Source organism: Eptatretus burgeri, chromosome 14 (assembly GCF_056783735.1).
Source record: "Eptatretus burgeri isolate ZD-2024b chromosome 14, Ebu_testis_v1, whole genome shotgun sequence".
Lineage (NCBI taxonomy): Eukaryota > Metazoa > Chordata > Myxini > Myxiniformes > Myxinidae > Eptatretus > Eptatretus burgeri.
This window is the reverse complement of record NC_140974.1, coordinates 63,263,895-63,275,179: the sequence shown is the minus strand read 5'-3', so window position 1 is coordinate 63,275,179 and position 11,285 is coordinate 63,263,895. Positions and strand designations below refer to the sequence as shown.

At 43.2% G+C, this 11,285-nt stretch overlaps 1 long non-coding RNA gene across 1 annotated transcript in view; it reads left to right on the top strand.

Annotated features, from left to right (window-relative positions):
- The window catches only part of LOC147013396 (uncharacterized), a 32,228-nt gene extending 29,259 nt beyond the window's left edge, over window positions 1-2,969 (top strand). The window contains exon 2 of the long non-coding RNA XR_015051320.1: window positions 2,583-2,969. This is a non-coding gene — a long non-coding RNA (uncharacterized LOC147013396). The remainder of the gene's footprint in view (window positions 1-2,582) is intronic.
- Window positions 2,970-11,285: the final 8,316 nt, after the last annotated feature.

Below are 11,285 nucleotides of genomic sequence, written 5' to 3'. Positions count from 1 at the left end.
TTTTCCTCTGGCACGATACCGCACCTCCCATATTGCACTACACCACACCTCTCACTCCCACACCTTAGATACCAGTATTCCTCCCTCCTACATCTCTCAAGGCCTGCCGACCACACCAGGTATTTTGAGGCTGTTTATCCTCATCTTCTCTTTCTCTCTATGGGCTATATCTCATCTTCTTCGGGTTTGTGTGTGTGTGTGTGTGTGTGTGTGTGTGTGTGTGTGTGTGTGTGTGTGTGTGTGTGTGTGTGTGTGTGTGTGTGTGTGTGTGTGTATGTGTGTGTACGTGATGGCGCCTGTCGTAGCATAAGTTAAGATTGTATAGAAGTTCTAGCGGGATAAGTCTGCTCTGTGTCTGCTTTTGTAAATTGCTTGCCTTTTGCCACACCCCACAAATTACTTGCTTTCCCTGCTACACATACCAATAAACCCAATTCAGTGCGCCACATACCTTTCCTCGCCATTGTAAATAAATGCTTGTATGGAAATGTTCCCAGCTCATTTTCGTCTTTTCCTCCATTTGGTCCAACATGGTTCATAGTCCAGCTTAGCCGGGATGTTTTCCCCCAATGATCTGTTTCCTAGCCGGTACGTTATTGGCACTTACGCTCGGCTGCATCTGATCTGTTAAGGTGATCCGGTTTGAGCAAGGCGTAATGGTTTAGTTATGCTAAACCAGAAGAGGATTGTGGTGTCATATTGAGGTATCATTCTTCATTGTTCTTCTTCATTATTCTTCTTCATCCATCACAATCCCACAACAAAAGTAAAATGTCAAAAGATGTCGTGATGCTAAACAAGAAGAGGATTCGGTGTTGTAAGGTGGCATCGTAATATGGTGTCATTCCTATCTTGTTTGGTTGTATTTTGAGATTTCATCCCTTTATGTTTTTACATTTTTTTTAATGTTTTTTTAAAATTATTATTTCTACAATTTTTTTATAGTAATAAAATTCTGAATGTTTGATATATTTTGTTATTTTGCCATGGATTAAATCCATCTACGTTATTGAATTGTATTAATACTTATTTCTGTTGATTTGGGGGATGTTTTGGAGATGTATCGCTTTCGGAATGGTACTGTCTATCTTCCCCCCTTCCACAATCCTGGCCTGGTTTTGTTGAGTCCACATTTTCATTCGATTTCTTTTCGCAATAAAACTATTAGTGTTTTATTTATTTTTAAATTTTGGGTTGCGTGCACTAGCCCAGAGACAAAGTAACTTCCTCGCATTGGAATCGCCATCATGGCTTCAGCGGTTATTGAGGTAGATTGGGCTACAGCTTAACATTGTTTTGTTGAGGGGAAGAAGAAGAAAATGAAGAAATCCTCTCATTGTCATACTTTTGCGATGTATTCTGGCATCTTTTAAAGTCTTGGTAGTTCAGAAAACGGTCGAGAATAAAAGGTATGGCTTTTAAATGTTTATGACTTCACTCTACAGTATAATAGTTTATAAGCCTGTCATTGTGTACTCATTTGAATTGGTGGACATTTTCTCCCCATATCATTCCTCGCTATGGAGTACTGCCATACTCCATGGTACACTGTTAATTTTGTTTTAAATTTTAATGAAGGTGAAATTAGAAGTGATCAAATGAGAGAAGTTTTGAACATTTTCCGTCAGAGCGCTCGGACTTCCAATGTCCTCACGTTACCATGGATTCATTTTTATTCTCGAATTTATAGTTTTAGCTTGAAAAATTGGCAGTTTTCAGGTAAAATCAGATTTTAGGATCCCGGATTTGTGGTTGGTAACCTGTATTACACAATGCAATCCTCATCTTGAAATATTTTTTTTATTATCTCCGATTTGTATGCTTCGTTGCTTACTTGCGCTCTCAGTTGGCAGTAACTCCCATATTCGGCAGCCCCAAAGATCCTTCCTCACCAGCCAGCCCATATGTTTTTTTGGACCAGCCCAAATGGGCCAAATCCCACTTTTTGTCACATCCTAAGTTCATCGCACAACAAATTTCAAAATTTTTCTTCAATGAGTCAAGGATAACCCTGTTCAATAATTCAACATTTTTATTTTGGAATGGCGTTGCGTATAATTCATGATATGAAGAACATAACTTATTTTAGCTCAGACATGTACGTTGAATTGGCCTTGAAAAACTACTTGGAAAAATAATTAAATAATTGCCGATATCCCGAATTTGGCCCAGTGTGCTGTACAAATGCCTCGGCCGATTTTTAGTTCCAGTCTGTCATTGTTTCTAAGAACATCTGCACGATGTTTTTATTCCACTTTCACATTGCTCATGCCTAGTTATCCTAATTTATTTATTTTTAAACTAAGGTACCAATCAACCCTCCAGCCATTACACCTTCTCTCTGTTTGTATAAACATGTAGCATTTCACACTTCACATTGAACCTGTGAAATGGTGGGTACATTGCTCCTGAGATACCATGCCTTTCTCTTACCTTTCTCACAGTCCTGCGCAAGACATAATGGGTAGATGGTTATCATCGTTTGTTTGAAATTTTGACAGCAATCAGTTTATTTACAGATACCGTCTTACTTTAATCTGACTTAATGCTGCCTTTACCTCTCTTCCATCCCTCACAAACAGGAAATGCAACAGATTGTAGTTGCGAGCCAGTGCGAAGCAAAACGGAAGTGCCATAATGCAAGTTTTGGCTTGAATGTTACCTCCTCAGTAACCTGGGAAAATGTTCAGGTATTGGTAGTGTAAATTATTTTTATCCGTCCTAATTCCACCCGACTTGGTGTTTCCTTCCGGGCAACAAGATTAGTCTTCCTGCCCCCCCCCCCACTTTTCCCCTCAGGAACTGTATACCTGTATTTAAAATGACTTGTCCACAATCTCACTTGGATGAGATTCTCTTTCATTATGTGTACACCTTTATTTTTGTGACATCAATGACATAACTGGTTTATTACTTGTTTGTAAATGAGCTTTTGTGACTGTGGTATCAATAAAGAACAGCTGAGTGTTGTCTTTTTGTATATTTTTGTCCCAGGTAGGAGTTGAAAACACCCCCAAAACAATAGTTTAGGACTCGAGACCAGGATTCTGACTCGAGACGGTTAGCATTGGACTCAGATATGAGACACTATGACTGGACTTTTGGAGAACATGATTGTATTCCCACTCATCAAGGGATGTACATATCTGTCAAGCTATGATCTCCACATGATGGTTCATTGATTTCAATTTGATGGCTAACTTTGTCTGACATATGTAACTCAGGCCATCCATGCACCGCTTTCTCTATTCATCACCCATCCTCATCCACAATATTTATTATCCCCCTTTAACCATTCCTATCTCAACCCTGTTACCTTCAGGTTACGTTGACCATTGTGTCCAAGAGTTGCTCTTCAGCTTTTCTCTCAGTTCATACCTGCAGTCGCCTTGCTCTCCCATGAGCCTCAATGTTGTTGAGTAAAAAAACTGAAACAAAAACCAAATTTCTAAAAATTAATAATTATAGCTGATGATCTTTTGTGATTTTATTTCATTTCATAACATTGCATTTACTGTTTCAGTGTTTGTTTATTCATGTAAGTTTACCAGTTATCTTTGCCATTAAGTATATTGTCGCAGGGGTGGCCGGCTCAGGTTAACCCCCCCCCCTCGACCCAAATTGTGGTGATGGGCGGTTAACACTGACAGCCCCTGGGACGGCCAAGTGGTTCCTTATTAAGAGGAGGTAAACACGTTGATCCTCGGAGATTTCAACATGTGCTCAAAGGGCATGGCGGACAGGCGGAGGAGCACGTTGAATGAAACGGATGCACAGGGGGTTTATCCTCGAACCCACTACAATTACACAAATACAGTTTCTTCAAAATGAACACATTTAATGAAAATAAAACAAATATTTACAAAGGATGATAATTCAAAAGGAAATAATAATAATAAAGTAAATAAAGCCTACAGTTGAGGCCTCGTACACAGACTCAAATACGGACAACGGGGAAACAAAATGAAAAGAAAAACCCTCCTTCCAAACTATTGCTTTACTTAGCTTGGGCCAGAGCTGACCCTAAAACCGGAATCGAGGCGCTTTTCTCGTAGCGTGACGTATGCACGCCAGGCAATTTGCGAACGGAACTTCACATAAAGGCTCAGAGCCCAGTCTAACGACTTATGACAGACACGAGGATTGGGATCCGTCTCTCACGATTGCACCTTTACCCTCCACTCTGATCACGGCTAAAAATGCACAAGCTGACTGAGTCTGATGCCTCTCAAAATGTGCCAGCCTTCCTCTTTCCAAAAGTGCACAAGCCAACTCCAATCCTCTTCAAAAGCACCACCTGCCTCATGCGTTCCTCACACTGTCGTGAGTGCGCTCTGCCGATCTCTAGTCCTATGCAGTCGGAATCGTTCCACAACACACAACCTGCCTCCCGTGCACTCCCTTTTCCTCTTGAGATCCGCCACCTCTCCTGGGCACTCCTTCTTTCTCCTAAGATCCGCCTTTGGGCGTGGCCTGCTCACACCAAACCCGGGAATGTGGGGCGTCTCCTGCTCGGTTAGCTTCTGACGTCACACCCACCAATCGTCCCTCGGGGGAGTGACCGCTTGTTGTCAACCTTTGAAGGCGGGGCTTTCTGCCCATTTGTTGTGATTTCAGGGACGCATTCCCCAGCTTTATTGCCGATCTTGAAATATATAAACATTGGGAAAATATCACAGAGGGCAATCACATACTGGGGAACTTATTCTTACTCCCTCGGCAAATTAACACTGCACCACCCCTCATGTGGTGACACGTAACACTTAAGCTCACAGGTTCCCTAACTTAGTTACATTAAGATGCCTCCTACACGTCCACAGACCAAGCAACTCTACACGATGCTATATTCCAGATTAAATTCTTCCATCTACCCCCACAACCGTAACAATATTTCGGAAGTTTGTATGCAAATAACAGGGTTTTTAAAAACAAAATACCTTTGATATCATTATGTATGTGACATTAATGTTTATTACCTCTGCCATCTATAGTGGACAGATGTCATTTTCACCCATGTTTATCTATCTGTCTGTGAGCAGAATATCTCAAAAAGTTATGGACAAATTCAGATGAAACTTGGTGGAGAGGTTGGGTGTATGACAAGAACGAATTGATTAGATTTTGGTGAAGATCCAAATCTGGATCTGACTTGTATAATTTTTCAAGTGATTCTTCACCATTGAGAAATAGGTCCAAAAATGGTATATAGCACAATATCTCAAAAGGTTATGGATGGATTTGGACAAAACTTGGTGGATGAGTTGGTTAGGTGACAAGAACAAGCTGATTCGATTTTGGTTCAGGTACTGATGCAGATCCAGCCTATCAGTGGGATACAAAACGAAAATTATTCAGCCTGGTGGAAGCATGCGCTCCCCTGAGTTCAGTTCTAGTCTTTACAACAGAAATGCCTCAACTGCACTTTCACTGAAATGGAAACTTGGATTGTGCTTCGTTTATCATGAACCTCCTTCCTGGTTTGCTAACTGCTTGACATTCAGCCAGTGATGTACCTTTGAGAAAATTGATCAGTGAATACACCGTCATTCAGAGGGTCGTAATGGTGATTAAGCCGGGTGGCCCGTTTGCTCGTATTCACCAGGGTTGACGTGAAATGGATTTTGCTGTGCTTTTGATAAGACGAAGCTCCTGTGTGCTTGTACCCTGGAGCAATTCAAAATTCCTGCCTTAATCTGCAGCATCTTGTGGCAGAGTTGCAACCTTCCCAACTCTGATTCTCAAACACAGAAATGTTCAGGGCAAGTCTTGGCAAGAGTAGCCGAGTCGGGGAATACGTGTGGTTACTTTCCGACCTACTCGGCATCTCTAAATATTTTACCTCCTCCTTTTGTGATGGTGCCTTTTTAATATATCAGAGATCACATATATATATATATATATATATATACTGTATTGGTATGTATCTATACTAATAAAAGGCTGTGTGTGTGTCCTCCATAACTCCAAAACCATAAAACCTAGCAGCCTGAAACTTTGCATGCATACTGAGAAAACTCCAAGGAAGTGCAAGAGTGAAAATTGGGTGTTTGGGTTAATTAAAACACCCCTTTTGAAGATAATTAACGGCATTATTTAATTATATCCTTTATCAGGCGATCCTCAGCCACCTCACTCTTGGGGTCTGAACGTGTTTCCCAAGTAACCTCGTTGGGGTCTGGAGCCGCCATGTTTTCTGGCCTGCTCAACCATGCCTTGACTTAGAACAGGATGCAACGATTTCTTAACGATAAAGTTTATTTTTCACTTTCCTCACTTATATTAAATGCTTCTTAATCATCGCTACGAATCGTGGTATACATCGCTTTTGTAAGTCCGATAAGTTTTCAAATTTGGAGCTTGGAGCAATTTCATGCATTATGAGACACTTTTCCATGATATACTTTCACGGACTAATTAAAGTATGTCATCGAAATATTATTTTGCTTTTTTAGGATCGGATATCGTCCGGACTAAATAAGTGTCGAAATCTGTTGTGAAATCTGATCATTTAAAGAAATAACGAGTCTTATAACTAAGCTAATATAACTATTTACTTTAAGCAAGCAAGGCTATGTTCCTCCTCCATGCAAACACAAGAAAATGAGTAATTCCCAAAGCATTAAACTTATCTTTTTCTCCTGTTTGGAGAAATATATTTCGTAAACAAAAATTTAGGAACGTAACAAAATTAACCAGCTTCATTGAGCTACGTGATTTAATGCATTCACTGCTGGCCCTGACATGCTCTGTCCCCCAGAGGGGGACTGCCGATCCATAGTGTCTGCCGGATTTGTGCCTATATTTTGGGAGGTTTCGCGAGGTGCTCTTCAGGGAATCAAAGCAAATCTGGTTTTAAAAAAGCCAGACGTTCTAAAAAAAAAACTAAATAACATTTGCGCAGACGAACCAATATACCACGCGACACGTACCCAGACGAGCATACAATATGGTGGATTATCTGCAATTTTATTTCATGGTTAATTGAACTTTACGATGTTCTGCATTAAACTGCAACTCTTTTGTGGATACTCATTTTTTGAACGAATTCATTTTATTTAATTAACTGTTGTGTGCATGGTGAAGATGGGCTTGAAAGTTAAAGGTATCCTTTATGGTATGCAGCAACAGCCTGGCCAACCGTTCCTTATCAACCATTTAATTGGAGTGCTGGCATGAGTGTTTAAGCCACTTGCTCGGTCAGAGATCTTGACATCCCAAATGATGCACCGCAGCTTGGTCTCTCCAACATCCTCCCCAGAATCCAGTCCATACAAGCGCTGAAAAGTGTGGGGGCCAGTACACATCCCCAATGAACTCGAGTAACAACTGGAAACAAGTCGGAGATAGTCTCACCACATCTCACAGCACTCTCAGTACCAGGGTATAGTTCAGACATCAGATTGATGAGTTTTGGTGGTACCCCACGAAGAACAAGAATTCTTCATAGGGCATCCCAATTCACTCAAACACTTTACAGAGATCAACATAGGCTGCAAGCAGCCCCTGCCGAAACTCTCATCTGCGTTCGGTGAGGACCCAAAGAGCAAGGATATGGTCAATCGTTGACCTGTTTGCTGTAAAGCTTGACTGCTCTGGGCGCTGGTGCTCAAGTAGATGGTGGCGAACCCTATCAAGAATTATCCGAGCAAAGATCTTGCCCGGCAATGAGAGCAGCGTCACCACTGGGTAGAATATCAAGTCAAGTCCAGTCCAGCAATGAGCCTGTGGACGTTGGAATACCAAATCCAGCAATGAGCCTGTGGGCGTTGAAACCATGAACCAGTCACCCTAAGTCCATGACTTCTTGCAAAGTCAAGGAACTTAGTGATATTCTGGTTCACAGTTCCAGACCCATGGGGACCAACACATGTCTCATAACCATCCCTATCAGTTCCAGTCGATGCATTGAAATCCCCCAAGACTAGAAGAGTATCTCACCTGGGGCACTGATCAACCACAGACTCAAGCATGGGCTTTGCTGGACAAAATAAGGACTACTATAATAAGGGAAACCCTTGGAGTAAAACACACAATCACAGAGTACAACACAAAGAAGGTTTCTATTCTTTGAGCACATTCAACAGATTCCCCAGAAGAGACTTTCAAAAATCTTCATTGAAAGAAGAGGAAATGGCACCAGACCAGGAGGAAGGCCACCAAAAAGGTGGACGAACTGCATCAAGGCAGATTGCAGTGCCAGACAAATAACGTCACTGGCGGAAGCACGAACATTGGCTCAAGATCGAAGTCTATGGTGACGGATCATCACGATGGAACAGGCAGCAGGACAGGGAGCACCAGAAGCTGCACATGTGTCAACCACTTAACGAACTAACTAACTGGGTGTGTACATCTGAAAATCATGCTTGGGGCAATCTCTACCAAATTTTGCAAACGTGCTGGGGTGGGGCTACTCAGGGACAGGTCATGGGTACAGCCCTCCCCCCCCTCCTATCCCCCTCAGCACATGCCAATTCTCCAAAGCTTTGCGTGTGTACGTCCAAAAATCATGCAACAGAGGACTGCTGGGCAAATCTCCACCATATTTTGCAAACGAGCTTGGGGTACCCAGGATCAGGTCACGGGCACAATATCCCACCCCCGCAAGGCAATTCTCTGTTTGTAGAATGTTTGTACATCTGAAAATACAGAAACTGACCTCAAACAAGGAAATGATGCTATGTGGTCCATCATTGCCATGTTGCACTGTCGGGTTAATTGTCGCTACGGCTTTAAACATCAATCTTCTTGATAGTTTACTTAAGTCTAGTGAACCCAATCTTGATCAGGTGACTCAACTGATCAAAGGAATTTACATCGTTTGTTGCTTGTTCGCCAATGAAAAAGATTATTCTTTGATAAATTCACAATTTGCCTTTTTGGGGTGGGGGGGGGCAGGGGGTAGTTAAGTATTTTATTTGCATACAGAGTCAAGGCTTGTGGAAGAGTTACCACCCAACTGAAGGGATCAGGATGCAAAAGAACAAAAGGAACAGCAGAAAGAGGGGGGAAACATGAACAGCAAGGCTGAAGGATAAAATTGGAGGAGATTTGGACAAATAATGGACGTGGGGAGGAATGAGTGATTGGGGAGATTGCATGGGGTGGACAAGATGGATACAGAAGCAAACTCTGTAAATACATGTCTTCTGAATAATACCTGTTTTTGATTGTGAATAAAGTCTTGCTTTGTGCTATAAAGCCTACTTCCAACCAGCTCGATTGTCCTTTCTTTAATTGGTTTGACGTCGTGTATGCAAATACATAGATGGGATGTTCTACCCCACAAATTCACTCGTACCGATAGCCAACATTCACCCACGGTTCCCTCGGCTGTACGTATTAAAGAGATGGGTGGACAATGAGGGTGCGGTTCCCCAATTGGGACTACCAAACGACTGGTAAGGTAACGTGGTAGTTAAGTCGCGAGGGCTCTTTCTCGGTTTTGTGATTTCAATCGGCATCTACGGTTGCACAGCAACTCGCCAGATCGCAGAGTTATCCGTGGCTGGTGCCTCAGGTCCAAAAGTCAGGGAGAGAGTCCGAGGAGCCCCCTCGTGGCAACCCCTGAACCCCAGTACCATAACTATATGAACAAGCTCATCCATGAGCTTGAGGAACTGCAGGAAAGTATAGCATGATATTTCAAAAAATGTATTTGGCCCAATATATTCTTGTGGATGAGGCATTGCATGGTGGAGGTATGCGCTCCACCGAGTGCCCTTCTAGTTCTTGTTATTGAAACTATTGGCAAGCAGTTATGGTTTGAAGGGACTAAGAGGCAATCCCAGTCGATAGCTAAAAAAATTAATAATTAAATTATTATATAAAAACATACTGAGTACATTGCATTATTGACACATGAACAAAAGTCAAGACGTTAGGAATGATGGTTGCATAATTATGTTATAAATGAAATAAAACACTGAAAACCATTTGCAATAATTGCAGATTACCATTGCAATTCCTAGGAATTATGTAAGTGAGAGAGCTTTTGTTGCAATTTGTTTGAGGTCATGGTATGGTACATAATACCTCTTGAATAAGCAAGTCAATGAAAAAACATGGAGAGGGAAAGAAAGAGAGTGGGGGAGAGAGAGAGAGAGAGGGGGGGAGAGAGGAGAAGAGAGAGAGAGGAGAAGAGAGAGGAGAAGAGAGAGAGAGGAGAAGAGAGAGAGAGAAGAGAGAGAGAGGAGAAGAGAGAGAGAGGAGAAGAGAGAGAGAGGAGAAGAGAGAGGAGAAGAGAGAGAGGAGGAGAAGAGAGAGAGGAGGAGGAGGAGGAGGAGGAGGAGGAGGAGGAGGAGGAGGAGGAGGAGGAGGAGGAGGGGGAGAAGGAGAGAGAGAGAGAGAGAGAGAGAGAGAGAGAGAGAGAGAGAGAGAGAGAAAGAGAGAGAGAGGGAGAGAAAGAGAGGAGAAGAGAGAGAGAGAGAGGGGGGGGGAAAGGAAGAGGGGGGAGAGAGAGAGAGGGAGAGGGAGAGGGAGAGGGAGAGGGAGAGGGAGAGGGAGAGGGAGAGGGAGAGGGAGAGGGAGAGGGAGAGGGAGAGGGAGAGGGAGAGGGAGAGGGAGAGGGAGAGGGAGAGGGAGAGGGAGAGGGAGAGGGAGAGAGAGAGAGAGAGAGAGAGAGAGAGAGAGAGAGAGAGAGAGAGAGAGAGAGAGAGAGAGAGAAAGATGGGGGTGGGATAGAGGGGGGGAGAGAGGGGGGAGAGAGAGAGGGAGAGAGAGAGGGAGAGAGGAGGGGGAGAGAGAGGGAGAAAGAGAGAGGGGAGAGAGAGAGAGGGGGTTGAAAGAGAGAGAGAGAGAGAGAGAAAGAGAGAGAGAGGGGAGGGGGGAAAGAGAGGGGGAGAGGAGAGGGGAGAGAGGAGGGGGAGAGGGAGAGAGGAGGGGAAGGGAGAGGGGGAGAGGGAGAGAGAGAGAGAGAGAGAGAGAGAGAGAGAGAGAGAGAGAGAGAGAGAGAGAGAGAGAGAGAGAGAGAGAGAGAGAGAGAGAGATAGAGATAGAGATAGAGATAGAGATAGAGATAGAGATAGAGATAGAGATAGAGATAGAGATAGAGATAGAGATAGAGATAGAGATAGAGATAGAGAGAGAGAGAGAGAGGAGGAGAGAGGGGAGAGAGAGAGAGAGGGGGGGAAGAGGGGGGGAGAGAGAGAGCAGGGAGACAGGAGGGGGGGAAAGGGAGAAAGAGAGGGAAAGAGAGAGAGAGAGAGAAAGAGAGAAAGAGAGAGAGAAAGAAAAAGAAAAAGAGAAAGAGAAAGAAAGAGAAAGAGAGCGAGAGAGAGCGCACG